General features: G+C 41.8%; 1 long non-coding RNA gene across 3 annotated transcripts; it reads right to left on the reverse strand.

Moving 5' to 3' along the window:
- Nucleotides 1-2,457: 2,457 nt before the first annotated feature.
- On the reverse strand, nucleotides 2,458-10,099 carry LOC120586148 (uncharacterized). Of its 3 annotated transcripts, none has more exons than XR_005648609.1 (4): nucleotides 9,065-10,099; nucleotides 8,269-8,489; nucleotides 3,752-3,898; nucleotides 2,458-2,612 (listed from the first exon to the last, which is right to left on the reverse strand). It is a non-coding gene; the product is annotated as an uncharacterized LOC120586148 (long non-coding RNA). The 3 variants fall into 3 exon arrangements; XR_005648608.1 differs by having other exon boundaries at nucleotides 8,269-9,270; nucleotides 9,520-9,851; XR_005648607.1 differs by having other exon boundaries at nucleotides 8,269-10,052.
- Nucleotides 10,100-14,436: the final 4,337 nt, after the last annotated feature.

A 14,436-nucleotide genomic window follows, 5' to 3' on the forward strand; every position in this document is an offset into this window, starting at 1 on the left:
GCTCAGTAGATTCCGTTCCCCTGAAGGCAGGAAACTGCGGTTTGTTCATTCTCGTTACTGCATAGTATTTGACTTTGTGACTAGCTCACAATTTATCAGTTATACAGTTGATAGGCATAATTTTCAGTTTGGAGCTATTATGAATAGTGTTGCTTTGAACATTACATACTGTACATGTCTTTAGGTGAATTCTCATACATACTCCTGTTGGTTATATAACTAGGAGTAGATTTTTTGTTGGGTCTTATAGTCTGTATGTTCAACCTGAGTAAAACTGATCTTAAAAATAAAATGGCCGGTTTTTATCTATCTATCTATCTATCTATCTATCTATCTATCTATCTATCTATCTATCTATCTATCTATTTGTTGTGACATTGGTTAACGAAATCCGATAAGTTTCAGCTGTACACTTTAACAGTAAGGCATATATATGTATTTACACTGTGTGTCCACCTCCCATAGTTAGATTTCTTTCTGTTAATGGTCAGTTATTTTACCAGCAAAAATGGGTTTATTTGGAAACAGCAAAGAATCGAAAATCAGGACAGGTAAGCTATAGCAAAGGCCACAGGTAAGTCCAACAAACAAAGGAAAGGAATGCTATTTTATGGAGGAAAAAGGAGGAAGTTAGGAGGGGTCGTTTTGAATAAAAGTCTGTTGGAGAAAAGCAAGAGATTAGGGTGATGACGGTTTCTCACTGGGGGAGTTCCTGTAGAAAATGCAATGTACATCTTGTCCTGTTGGGGCCTATAACTCATGCTTCTTTCCAGTTTAGGATTCTTCTGTTGGGGTCTGTAATTGACAGTTCTTCCTGTAATTGACAGTGAGTAGCACGGTGTGACAATTCTCCCTTCTGGCCTCCCGACTCCTTGTTAGTGAGGTTTCCCTTTATTAGTTTTCACAGAAGTTTCTAACAGATTTCCACAATATTATACCAACTTATATCCCAACTGCAGCGTATGGGAATCTGGGTTGCTCCACATCCTTGCCAATTTTAGGCATTTTCTGTCTTTTTCATTTTAGGCATTTAGGTAGATGTGTAGAAGTAAAGAATTGTGGTTTTACTTTGCAATTCCCTAATGACTAATGAATCTGAGCACCTTTTTATATGCTTATTGGTTCAGTCCCATTTTTATCTCCTGGATTATTTTTATACAGCAGGTCTTTATTATATAGAGAGAATAATATTGAAGAAACCAGGTTTGGCATTTTTAGGTATGGTTCTGTGGAGACAGCTTGTTTTCTGAAGGTCTACAAGGAGAAAGCTAGACCCAGAAAGTCTTCTAACTAAAGATGAGTCCATCACACAGCCATTTAACACAAGACTGGTAAGCTGACTTAGGATGCAATTAAACAGATTCAATTTCCTATGACTCATATAATCTATAAGTGAACAATGTAATGCTTTATAAACTTTGTGGTCATCCCATGCTTTGATATTAAAGGTTACATTTCTGGAAGAGTAAATGAAAGCTTTATGGTTAACTGTTGAATATTTCCGGAAGCTACTGGCTCCTTCTTGCTAGATACAACCAGAGACGAAGCCCACATACACTTAATTTTAAATAAGAATTTTTCTTGACTTGTCTACATTGCTCTTTTCTTTTTAACTCTGGTCATGAAGTAAATATTTCCTAATCTACCCATTATCTTATTGAGAAGAATAAAATTGGAATTTCAAAATACTTTTCTTCTTGATAAGGCTTCTTATCAAATATCACAACTATCTATAATTTTTTTAAATTATGACTAAGGCTGACTGAAGTTTTTTTAGATTTATATTTTTATTATTTCCAGAGCAGTAACTGCTGACATTTAACCATGTAACTTACCGTACAACTAACTCTGTTCATATAGACACCGTCAGCCCTTGGGCAGGGTTGTATGCTTACCGCAGTTGAAATATAAATTCTCCAAAGAGATCTTACTGAGCGTCCACTCAAAAGTATCCCTATCACATCACTTTATTTTCATCATTGACTTAACATTATCTGATTCTTAATTATTTGTATATTTATTGGCTCCCCCATTCTTAGGTCAACTTGACAAAGTAGATGTCTTGTCTGTCTTACTCTATACTTTGTCCCCAGGACCTAGGACAGTGTTTGGCCCCTCTCTAGATGCAGGGACATGCACAGTATATTTGAGATGTGGCTCATCAGTAACATCCACTTAGTTGTCCTCTCGCTCTCTTTCTTAGCTGCCTTCTATGGCTCCCAGATCTGTACCTGGAAGCAGCAACCACTGGCTCACCCTGACTACTGGGAGAGTCTACTATTTTTTAACCTCAAATATTCTCATAAATCCATAAAAATATAAAAGACACAAATAGACATTTTACAACTCCTTTAAAGAAAGGAGATTCCCAGTGTGGCATGAAAACTGTGTTGTATCACTTCCAGTGATATCGAGGGGGTAGGGTCTGGGTTTGACTTGATACCACAGCCAGCTGGATATGGTCGTCCGATCTTACAAGAATTTACTTGGATTGAGAATTTTTCAGACCTCAGCACCATCATTATAAAGAGCAGTCTGGCAAACCCTTCGGCAACTTAATCGCACAGGTGTCAAGGAAGGCTTCTCAGGTCAAGTCATGATGAAGATGGGACCTGAAGGGAAAAAAAGAAGTGATGTAAATGAAGAGAAAAAGGAAGAAGCCTCAAGCAGAGGGACAGCCCGTTCCACAGAGCTTGGAAAGTATATTTGGCTAATTAGAGGAACTTAAACAAATCAAGCACATGGGTCTTGGAGAAAAAGTAGGCAAGTGCCATAAACAGAGGCTAGAGAGACACTCAGGAGCTAGATCTTGGAGTGCCTTGTAAGTTTTACTAAGGATTTCAGATTTTATCCTAAGAGCAATGGAAAAACACAAAAGGTTAGGTTTGTTTTGTTTCGTTTCGAATAAGAATGTAACCTAAATAGAATTGTTTTTGTCAAAAAGATCAGCTTGCTGTGTGGAAAATAGATGACATGTTCAGATTCCCCCTGTGGGTGCCGGGGAAGAGTTTAGCTGTTGTATAGGTCCATGAGAGAGGTGGTAGCTTGCTTTGGGATGGTGCTAATGAGAATGGAGTTAGGCAAAGAGGCAGAGGACACTGTCCCTCTGTTTCTGTGGCCTCTAGCAAAATTAAACCTAGATACACTTGTTTTCAACACTAGAGTCTTTCTCATCCTTCTTATATTGTCTCTATCCTAGAAAGACTGCAGTCCTGAAAACTGTATTCCTATGTGTTTAGTTTTATCTAGATTGTGTTACTATATTTATATAGAGCTCTCAATTTAACATTCTATTTAATAGTTTCCTTTATAATGTTGATAATCAACACACAGGAAATATTGCCTCGTAGTGCAATGTTCTGAATATAGTCAACCCATTCAGGGAAATTAAACTGGTTGTCTGTTTCCTGGCCTTGGCAGACTTCCTGGTGTCGGGCTCCCCACCCAGGGCTCCCCACCAACCCTGTGGCTTCCTGCTTTCGTTCCAAGGTTGCCCGCCCTGTGCCCCCAACTCGGGACCCCTGAGCCGCTCCCAGGGAGAAAACTCTCTTGCATTTTGGTTGTTCCATCCTGTCTTCCAGCCTTTTTAGAATGTTAGATCCCATACTTGGTGGGCCGGTGTTTCACCCCAAACCCAAGCAGCATACCAACCAAGAAGGAGAAGTGAGGGGGTAGTCGAAGGTATCTAAGAAGATGCATAAATTTGTGTCTTAAAACTGTTTACCCCTTTCCCACTCAGACCCACTCAAACCTTCTCAATATATCCAGCTTCCAAACAATAATATAGAGCTTCCCATTTTTTCTTTGGAAACAAAACTGTCTTCACTCTTCGCTTGTACAGAGAAGTTCAGATCCATCTAAGCACAGATTCATCTTCTAGACAGCTAATCATGATCTCCTAGAAGAGGAAGGCAAGAGTTAAAGCAAGTAACCTTCCCCACTTATGTGGCTGGTCTCAAGGCAGTCAAACAGTTCCCTGAAGCTGCCACCAGGTGGAGCAATTGGACCAGGCCGGATTTCTCACGCCCTGAGTAAGGATGGTGGATGCATAGTAGTATAAGTTACGTGTTAGTGGTATAAGAAAACTTTGGGAAAATGGTTCCAATTAAAAATATACTAAATAGTAAAATGTTATTAACAAAGTATCTACTTTAATTTTTTTTAGGTTTTGTGGTAGGGTGAGACAGACATAAATCTTCCCAGGTGGTTGCAATGTGCGGTAGCCAAGGGTGAGAAGCCTTGCTTTAGAGCCTTGCTATTCAAAGTGTGCTTCGTGCACCACCTACAAAGGCATCACTTGGCAGCTAATTAGACACAGGGACCTATCGTATTAGAATCTGCATTTTAACCATATTGATTCGCATGCACAGGAAAGCTGGAGATGCTGTTTTAGAGCTTTGCTGACACCTACTGGAGATAGCAAATTTTTAAGAAGTTCCTGGAATGCCTCATTAGATCTAATCGCAACCCCAGGTGTCACTGCAGTAAGTCAAATTTGTGAGGAACTACTCAGGGAACTCCAAGGAGAACAACACATAAGGGAATGATCATGCAAATCCCAAAAGTAAATAGTGAGTATGGGAAGCATGCTTAACCTAGTCCCTTTACTAGGGAGGGAGAGCAGAGTTTGCCACCCCCCAAAATGCCTTTTGAGGATATTGATTATTTTAAGCTGATTATTTTTTAAAAAACAAAAGACTCAAGAAGAGCCTTTTACTGCCCTCTAACTGCCTAAAGGAATTCAGAAAGAAAAACCTGCCCCAGGGAAGAAGGCTCCTCTGACCTAGGGAGAACCTCGCCCACATTTTGATAGGTGAGAAAGGCCCTGGGGACCTGAGTTCTTTCTTTTATATACTTTGCTCCAATAACTGAACCATATTCTTTACCAGAGAGAAGAAAATGCTTAACTATCACTGTGAATACATGCCTGAACATTTTATTTCTGTTGATTGCTCCTAACCAATGGGGCATTTGATTCCTCATAGTAAAAGTTTCAGATCAAAATTTAAATATTATTGAGTTTGGTAATGAAAAATTGAAGATACTTCTGATAAAAGATTTAGAGGTAGAAGGGAAGGGAAGGAATTCTAATATCCTAATTTTTCACCTTGGGGATTCTGTATATACTCTAGATGGTTGAAATAATAATAGTTAGAGTATATGATTTAAAGTTGTGGATACTAAGTAAAAGATATAAAAATCATTATATAACTACTGAAAATTTAGGACGGGTAAGAGGTAGATATCTGTGCGCTAAATCTCCGTAGTGTAGAAGAGGCATCAATGATGGTTAAAGTCCATCATCCTCCAAAAATCTTTATCATAAGTCTATTATTCAGATATAGAGGCAACCACCAGAAGAAATAAGCGCTGAAAGATTTAAAAATGCTTATATCTGGGAAGCAGAACTCAAGTGTGAGGGGGAGGGGTGAAATCTATTATTGTATATTTTGTACTTTGTTTAAGAAATAAAATTTGACTAGTATGTTATTTCATAGAGTAATTCTTTATATGGGCGAGTTAACTGCAGAGATCTAGAAGAGACTATTATAGCCCGGGATTTAAAACTTGAGCCCCATATTTGGAGAGTGCCTTCTTCAGTCTCCAGAACTGGGGTAAAGGCCAGCCCTGCAAGCAAATGGGGCTACTCAAAGCAGTGGGGAATCCAGGAAGTCCAGGAATACCAGAGAGCTCTGACAAGTAGGCAAAGGTGATGCCCAGGTTGGTGACAGGTAGCTGGTATCAGGGGGCTCTGTCAGGTTACCAGGGGAGGGAGTCAGGGATTATGGATGAGCCATGGTTAGCCACTAGCCTTGGGAGTTGGTATATGAAGAATCCCAGTGTATTAAGCTAGAGATGCTTAAATCCCTCTGCCTATGATGAGTCTTAGAGCCTGAGGGTAGGCTGGCCTACCGTAACCCCAGCAATGGAGAGAGGCAAGCTGCAGGTGAGGGATCCAGCCTATGCCTGATCTGGGGACTTGGAAATCCCCAAGGGAATCTGCATGTCTTGATTTATGGAAGTGCAGCCTCAAATGTAGCCGCTAGACACAGGGAGACAGATTTCTGTCCCTTCATCAGTGCTGGAGCCTGAAAGGAGACACATGCACTCCAAAGGGCAGCTGGACCAGTAAGCTCAACTCAAAACCACTCGGATGGTCTCCTATGTAACCCGTGTATTTCCGTGGCCTCAGGACTTAGTAGCCTTTATATTTGAAGAGGCCTTGCCTCTTTAGGAATCCCTATCACTGCTTCTAAAGGAAACTGAAATTATTTAAGGCCTCCTGGTTGCTGCTGAGAGGCTCCTTACCTCTGGTTATGTTCCCAGCCCCAATTCTCTACATTTCTCATCTGAGCGACCAGAAGCTGCTTAAGCCCCGCCCACCGGAGCCCCAGCGCCACGCTCCATCCCGTGTCACTGTAGCTCCATTGACATCGGCTGTCCATTTCCCTCTTCCCACGCCCTTTAGTTCCTGATGATTTAAACCCACTTGGTCCCTACCCATGCATGCATGCTTACCTCAGTCAATCCATAATATCCTTGGAATTTTGGGATTCCTAGACACAGCTGCATTTTGGCCTGGAAGCTGGTCCTGCTCAGACATTGTGCCCTGTTCCTGTTGCCAGGCTTCCGTTTTGTTCCTGAATCCAAGCCCCTGTCTCATAGTAGGTCAGCATCTTGCCCAACCCTCTTTGCCTGAATGACATTTATAATCTACCCAGGACTCTACTTGCTCCAAAACCTAGGCACATGCTTTATAATTACTAGCTTGCCCTTGAATAACCATCCAGAGTCCAGGCCCCTTGCCTGGCACTAGAGAACCCTGGTGCTCCCCCGGGTTCTGTGCAGAAGGCCCGTTCCCATCCTCCTCTCATCATAGAGACTTTAGGGCACAGTCAGGGATCAGGCTTGTGCCCCAGTAAGTGCTTTGGTGCCCTCTGGGCCGTGCGCCCCCTAGATTGAATGTGTACCCCTACCGTCTGGTCCCTCATCATCTGCTTCACCCTGAAGGCTCACTCCAGCCTCTCAGGAAGCTACTTCTCCTTTTGCCACTCTATATCTTTCCACTGCGGTGGCCCTTACGTCTGTCTCCTCCCAATGTGGAAACTGACTGAACTGGGCAATGGGGGCAGAGCTGCTGTGTTAAAGGTTAAAAGTCTGTTTTGAAGAGAAATGAATGTAACCCTGAAACCCTAGTTGAAACTTGAGTAATATCTTCCCTTAAAGTCAATGTGAAAATTAGTGTTCTAAGTCGGCTTCTAAATTACTAACAGTTGTACTTTTAAGAAATGTACTCATCACTCAAATAATACTTGTTCATTGTAAAATGAGAGACTGTGATTACAGGAAAAGAAATATTTACCTATAATTGACTCACCTGGACTCAGTGGTTTCTAAAGCTGTTTGCCCATCATTTTTTTTGGGAGATCTTGTTTTGGATATTTCTGATCTCTAATCCAGAACTAGTGAGTCAAAATTTCTAAGCACAAAGCCTGGGAATCCATGTTGTTAAATTTCTGATGCAGCAAACTCTCTAATTGCAAACCACAAATCCAGATAGAACCATGGTTAACATTTGGTAGATTCTACCATTTTCTCTGTTTGCGTATGATTTAATTAATTTCTTTTTATAAAAATTTGGGATAATATTGTGTATTACTTATGACAGAACCCCAACTCCAATTACCTTAAATAAAAAGAGAGTTTACTGATGCACCACGAAGAAGTCGAAAGTTGGCTCTGATTTTAAGAACTACGCAATCTGGTGTCTGATATCTTTACCATCTTTAATTTTATTTGGAAATTACGGTCCTTCTCTCTATGTACTACTCTAGGAAGAAAAGATCTAGGAGTTTTTCTCATTAGCCTGTCTTTCCTAACGTGCCAAGGGAAGGAGGAACTTAAATATGCTCTGAGTTGCTTCTCTGGCTTATGTGGGTTAAAGTCAGCACCATTTGAAACACGTGGAATCACTTCCCTATAGGAAAGGGAAGTTCTATCAGTAGAAGAGGGAGGGCAAGAACATGTGTTGATCAGACACAAACAACAGATGTGCAACACACAACACAGATAGTTCTGCTTCCGGCTGTTTTCATTTAACATTGTACACTCATCACTTTTTCATGTCATCAAGTATTTGAAAATCGGACATTTTATTACCACATAACATTCCACTTCATATGGACAATGAATTAGTTACCTATTGCTGCACTGCAAATTATGCAACATTTAGCAGCTTAAAACAAACAAGCAAAAATATTGTCTCACACAGTTTCTGAGTGTCAGGAATCTCAGAGTGGCTTAGCTGGGTGGTTCTGGCCCAGGGTCTGTCATGAGGTTGCCATCGAACTGTCAGCTGGAGCTGCAGTCCTTGAAAACTTGATGGGCTAGGGGATCCTCTTGTAGGCTCATCCACGTGGCTGTTGGCTGGAGGCTTCAGTTCCTCACCATCTGGGTCTCTCCGTAGGGCTGCTGCAGACGTGGCTTCCCTCAGAGTGAGCGATCCATGAAGGGAGAGAGAAAGAGAGAAAAAAAATGTAATTTTTAAATCACCTAATCTTAGAAGTGAAATATTACCATTTCTGCTTTATTCCATGGGTCTTATAAACCCACACTGGGGCAAGGTGGGAGAGGACTGCACAAAAGTAAATGTGACTACCAGGAGCTGGAGCTCATTGGGGGCCATTTATCAGCGATAGACCACAGATACCATTCTTTTATTGTCAGAAATTAGATTGGTTCCAATTTGTGAAGAGTTTAAATGATACTATAATGAGCATATAGTGTAGCAAGCATTACTTTTTTTTTGGCATATGAAAATTTGTTACTACTGTGTTTTCACCATTGAAACTTATGATCTTGGTCTTGCCTTCTTGCCTTTGTATAAAGCCAAAAGGGAGACACTGGCTACTTTGACAACCTTAAAGCAGACTCCAGTAATGTCACTAACAGCATGACCTTTGCGACCAAATGCAGCAACCAGAACTTTATCATTTTCCTCAATAAAATTCAAACAACCATCACTGGGTGCAAAGGCTGTGATCTTTTTGCCATTCTTGATCACCTGGACCCTGACGCACTTCCTGATGGCAGGATTTGCGTATTTGGCTTCGACCCCTCACTTTTTCCAGCACAATTCTCTTCGCATGGGATGCGCCCCCAAAAGGGCTGGCCTTCAGGGCTGTGCCCAAATGGGCTTTCTTGTACTGTTTGTCATTTCACTTCTGATCTCTGACTGCGACACTTGCCCGTCCTGCCAGCACCACGGGCCTAAGCAAAAGAGGCAGCATTACATTTAACATTAGGAAAAAATTTTTTTTTAAAGAATTAAGAGCAGTTATTGAGAATCCTGATGATTGACACAAAATAAATCATATCCTGACCAAAAGAGATTTGCTAATGCTCCAAAGAGAACTTGGGGAATCCACCCAGCGTACATAATGCAAATGAAAGGTGTGTGAGCGGTTCACTCAGCGGCAGTGGCTCTGGGCCGCCATCACGTTTTCTCATCCTACTTACGATTTCAGCAGCAGCTATGATGGACAGGTCCGACTTTCTCTGAGCTCCTGTCTTGTGTCTTTCCACGTTTTGCCCCTGGGCTTCTACGATGCCCTGGGAGCTTGTTTGGCTCTGGCAAGTACAGCTCAGAAGTAAAAAAGGGTCAAAGCCCTTGCGGCAACCCTTACAGGAACGTCACGAAACATTTACTTCCTTTTCCGTCTTTGGAGTGAACAATTGTGAGAAACTTCTGCCCACGACTCAGGAGCCCCAGCAGACCTGAGCCTCCGTTGCCCACAGCTGGGACCCCAATAATGCCCCCTGCACGAACCCTCCTCCTCCCCTTTCTCACTCTCCGAGCTCACTTGCTCCTGCTTCCCGTATAATCTCTCAAATGAACTCTGTGTACCAAGTGCTTAACCAAGGATCTGGTTTGAAGGGAATCCTAAATAAATCAGCATGTTTTGATAATTACGTAGCAATCATCCTGTTGAATTAAACTGTGAAGTCTCAGAAAAGACCGAGGATTCTTTGCTATGAAGTACATGAGGCATTGCATACACACTCTGTTTTACTACGCTTTTGGATTAATTAAGAACCATCATGGACAAGGACTGTGGATTAGTGGTTACCAGAAGGAAGTGGTTACCAGAGGTAGATGGGGTCAAAGGGGTCAAATATTTGGTGACAGAAGGAAATCTAACTTTGGGTGGTGACCACACAATAAAATCAAATAAGTTTCAACAGCATGTCATTCAAAAAGGATGCTATATATATATGACATGCTGTTGAAACTTATTTGATTTTATTAATCAATCACCCCAATAATATTTAATTAAATAAAAAAAGGAAAAAAAGAACCATTTCTTTAATCCTTTACTAAATACATTTACAACAACCTGCACAATAGATCCTATTAGAAAACATTGCTCCCCAGACAGGAATTTTCTAGGTTACATATTTCAAAATATCACAAGAGTTTTTCCTCTCAGGGAAAGATCCACCCTGTGTGGCCTCTTCTCTCCTGGGAAATCAAAGCCTCTAGCTCCTTTGGTAGGTCAAGGCCATCAGAGGAATAGGAAGGCGCCACTTAAACAGGATTGTTTACCCTGACTGCAGTCATCATTAGCCCAGACGTGTAGCACACCAAAGCTACCACTCAAGACAATTTCCGGCTTGCTGATGTGTCAATACTAGTAAACAAAATACAAAGAACAATCTGAAGTCTCCTGGACTGGCCACGTACGTAATTTTTTTTTTTTTAATCACTATAAAGTGGAGGAGAATATCAATTTATTCATGCAGAGGCAAGATAGTTTTAGACTTAGATTTTATCTTCATTAAAATTCTTGACATTCAAAAAGGATGCTAGCTAGTCTCCCAGACAGCTAGCTGTCTGTGAAAACGTTCATGTCAGAATCTAACTGAAAACACAGTTTCCAAGAGAACTGGTAGAACTATAGCTATAAACTTACTGTGATTTAATATATATTAAAAGATTAAGGTGAAACGTGTAAGAAAACACTAATATTAAACACCGAATATATTGGTAAAGTGAAAAGTAAATACTTTTATCATGTAAGAAACCACTTTATGTTTGGATTTTTGACAAATTGGATTTACTGGTGAATCACAAATTTCCTGTTTTACTAAATTAATTGACATAATTTTAGCCAAAAGCAAAACAAAAACAAAAACAAACTTGAGAGTCTAGTGAGTATTTGCAACATTAGAGTAGGCAAATGAAGACATAGTTTTTTTTTTTTTTCTTTTTTTGAAATAGAATCTTAAACTTCTTAGACTTTTATTATTACTTTCATGGAAACTTTAGTGTGGAGAGCGGTTTGTCAGCTGACAAGGTCCTTGGGGAAACTGCTTATGACAGCAGCAATTGTATGTTCCTGTATAAAAGCAGCTTGCAAAAAATAAACCGGGCCGTTGTCCGTCATCATGGGCAGGGGACCTCCTCATCTCTCTTTTGTCTTCTTTCTTTTCTCAGTCTCCCACTGTTCCCACTCAGGTTTATTTTCCAGAGCCGCACTAGACGTGCAGGATTTACCACTCGCTGGACGTGGCACTTTAGTATCCAAAGACCAAGATTAAGAGTCCAGATTTAGATAACTTTTCTGTTTCTTGGAAGTGTGGGTCATTTGGTCCAAATCAAGCCGAGGGCCATGGTAATTCAAAATTATCATCCTTCCAATGTCTGACTATCTAGTAAGCTAAAGACTATAAAACAGTCTAGAGAGAGGGCCTTGACCGCTAGGAGATGAGTTCATAGCCAAGTCCTCAGTGGAGGTAACTCTTTTACCGGTGGAGTCCACACAGAAACTGTCTGATTAGCACTTTTAGACTGAAATTTCACTTCGCAGTGTCAGAGTGGGCCTGTCTGATGCTGCTGCCTGTGCTGGGGCCTGATCTTAAGCTGGTGGTGGATCATAAGCAAGCTTCGCTTTGATGTCTAAGATAAAAAAAGTTTTAGCCTCCAAATCTCCCCTCTCTTACCTGCACCCGCGACCCTGTATACACACACACACATCTCTCAACAGAAAAGCCCCGAATACAATCCTTCTCTGCTTCTCTCTACACACACACACATACACACACACACACACACACACACACACACACACACTTTGCACTTGCAGAGCAGGAAAAATGGACCCAAGGACACAGTTTGCTAAGCACAGGCTACAAAGTGCTTTTTCATTTCTGACATCTAATGACTCCAGATGTGGAGTATCCTGCAGAAGAGCTCAGTATCAGGACAAATACTCTCTCTACTCTTCCTAATCTTTTCTTTCTCATTGGAAAAGCTAAATGCTGGGTTCACGGTTTTTATAGTGAAGTCAGATTTTCTAGATTTAACACTCAGATTTTAAGTAGTTGGCTTTGGTTCTTAAAAATATAATTTATGAGTTTTTTTCCTTCCAATCTTCCCTTTAGACAACATCCAAAAGAGAGTCATTGTAGGAGGATTATTGGACCCTTACTGTCCCAGCAAGGAAGATGGCAGCCCAGGGATTCTGCTTTCATCCTGAGGACATCTCTGTCTGTCACTTTCTGTGCTCCTCTGACTGCCCCTGCATCTGCTATGTAAGAATTTCAAATGTTTGAGAGAGACCTTGATAAAACAGCTAAGAGGGACTTGAAGGTCTGAGCTCTCTGTTCTCCTCTGGCCTTTCACCCAACTGTCCATGTGATCGGAGTTTCGATAGGATTACAAAGACGGGAAGCAAATGGCTTGCGTTTTCCCCTCCTCAGAAAGATCCCGAGTCCCTCGGTACCTGGACTCTCAAGCTTTCTCCATCAATCTGAAGTTCAATGACTTAATGAAAATAGCAAGCAGCATGAGTACCTGTGGTGTTGGGGGCATGCACTAGACATATTATATGTAGTAATATAATATGTAGTAACCTATGTAGATTATTACTGTAATTCGTGATGATGAGGCTGAGGTTCTGTGAAGTTCAGTTGCTCATGCCAGATCATTCAGCTATTAGAGTTTGGATCTGAACCCAGGCCTGCCTGATTCCAGACTTTGTTCACTGCGGGACACTGAGAATGATCATATTTCCCCGGGGTCTGGAGCACAAGCACCCAGATGTAGCGTAATGGAGTAGAATAAAACAGTGCATTCAAGTCCGAGTTGTGCCATCACTTAGGTGGGTGACTGGGGAAGTCTCCTAACCTTCTAGAACACTCTACAAGGTGGAGGATTTGGCTCTCTGACATGCTAAGTTTTTGGTGTCCCCTGATTCTAGATGAAGGGAGGAAGGAGGAATTGCATCAGTCAGCATCTGGGTGAGGTGAAGATTAAACAGTGGACAGAAGGGTGGTTGGGCTTTCTTGTGTTCTTGGAGGCTCGGCCTCCAGCAGGCCTGGACTCTGAAACACTGCATGCGCAGATGAATGATGGTGCCTGAGGCAGGGTGGGGACAAGTCTCTGTCTCCAGAGATCATTGCCCTTTGGCTCTAGTTGGCGGAATAAAAGCTGTCTCTCCTGCCCTGTGCGGAGGCCCTGTTCCGAGCTCTCACGGCTGATGGGTCTTTCCAGTGCACTCCCTTCCCACGTCCTTCTCCTCCAATTTAATGCACTTGGCCATACCTGAGGTCTCCACAGGCCTCTGTACCCTGCACGTGAGTGCCACCAATGTCAAGGGCAGAGAGTAGATGAGGAAGGGAGGAAAGGCACAGGCTCTGGACCCCACTCAGTGGATTCTCCTATTCACCGCTGGCAGCCAGAACCTTCTGCTCTTTGGTCTTGTCACCTGAACTTCTCTGGGACAGTGCAGAGGGACTCACCTATATCTGAGCCTTTCTGCATCCATCTACACAAGCGCCCCAGCAGAACTTTCTCCTGAAGCCTGTGTCCCATGCCTATGGGCTGCTCTCTGAACACCCAAGTAACGGTGAAAGCTGCCGTTTGTTGAAGTTCTGTTTAAGTCCTAGGCATTGTAATAGCAGCCTTGGGTAGGTTATCTAACTTGATTTATTCCTCACAACCCTATTAGTTGGCTAGCATTATTCCATTTGCTCATGAGATAATCATTGTTTAGAGAGCTTGAATTGCCCAGTAACTCAGCTGGTGGAAGGCAGAGAAAGTATTCAAACCACTTTGCTGATAGGAAAAAAAAAAAAAAATTACCTTCTTAAAGCTTTTTGTCATGACCTTGCTTTCTTAGCTAAAAGTTAAAACACACATTTTGATCGGATTCAGTATGTGTGTGTGCGTAGTGGGATCTCTAATATTTGAGGTCAGGATCATGCTAAATGAACTGGGAGACGTGTTTATCGAACCCACATTTCACAATGACCATTTTTCCCATCTCCCACATGCTCCAACCCGGTAGATATCAACTAGCCCTTTGGAAGGGAGAGATAGATAAGTGATAAGTCATACCAACCAGGCTTCTGTGTTTGTGGTGTCTTGTTATG

The sequence above is a fragment of the Pteropus medius genome, unplaced genomic scaffold, assembly GCF_902729225.1.
Source record: "Pteropus medius unplaced genomic scaffold, Ma_sr-lr_union100, whole genome shotgun sequence".
NCBI lineage: Eukaryota > Metazoa > Chordata > Mammalia > Chiroptera > Pteropodidae > Pteropus > Pteropus medius.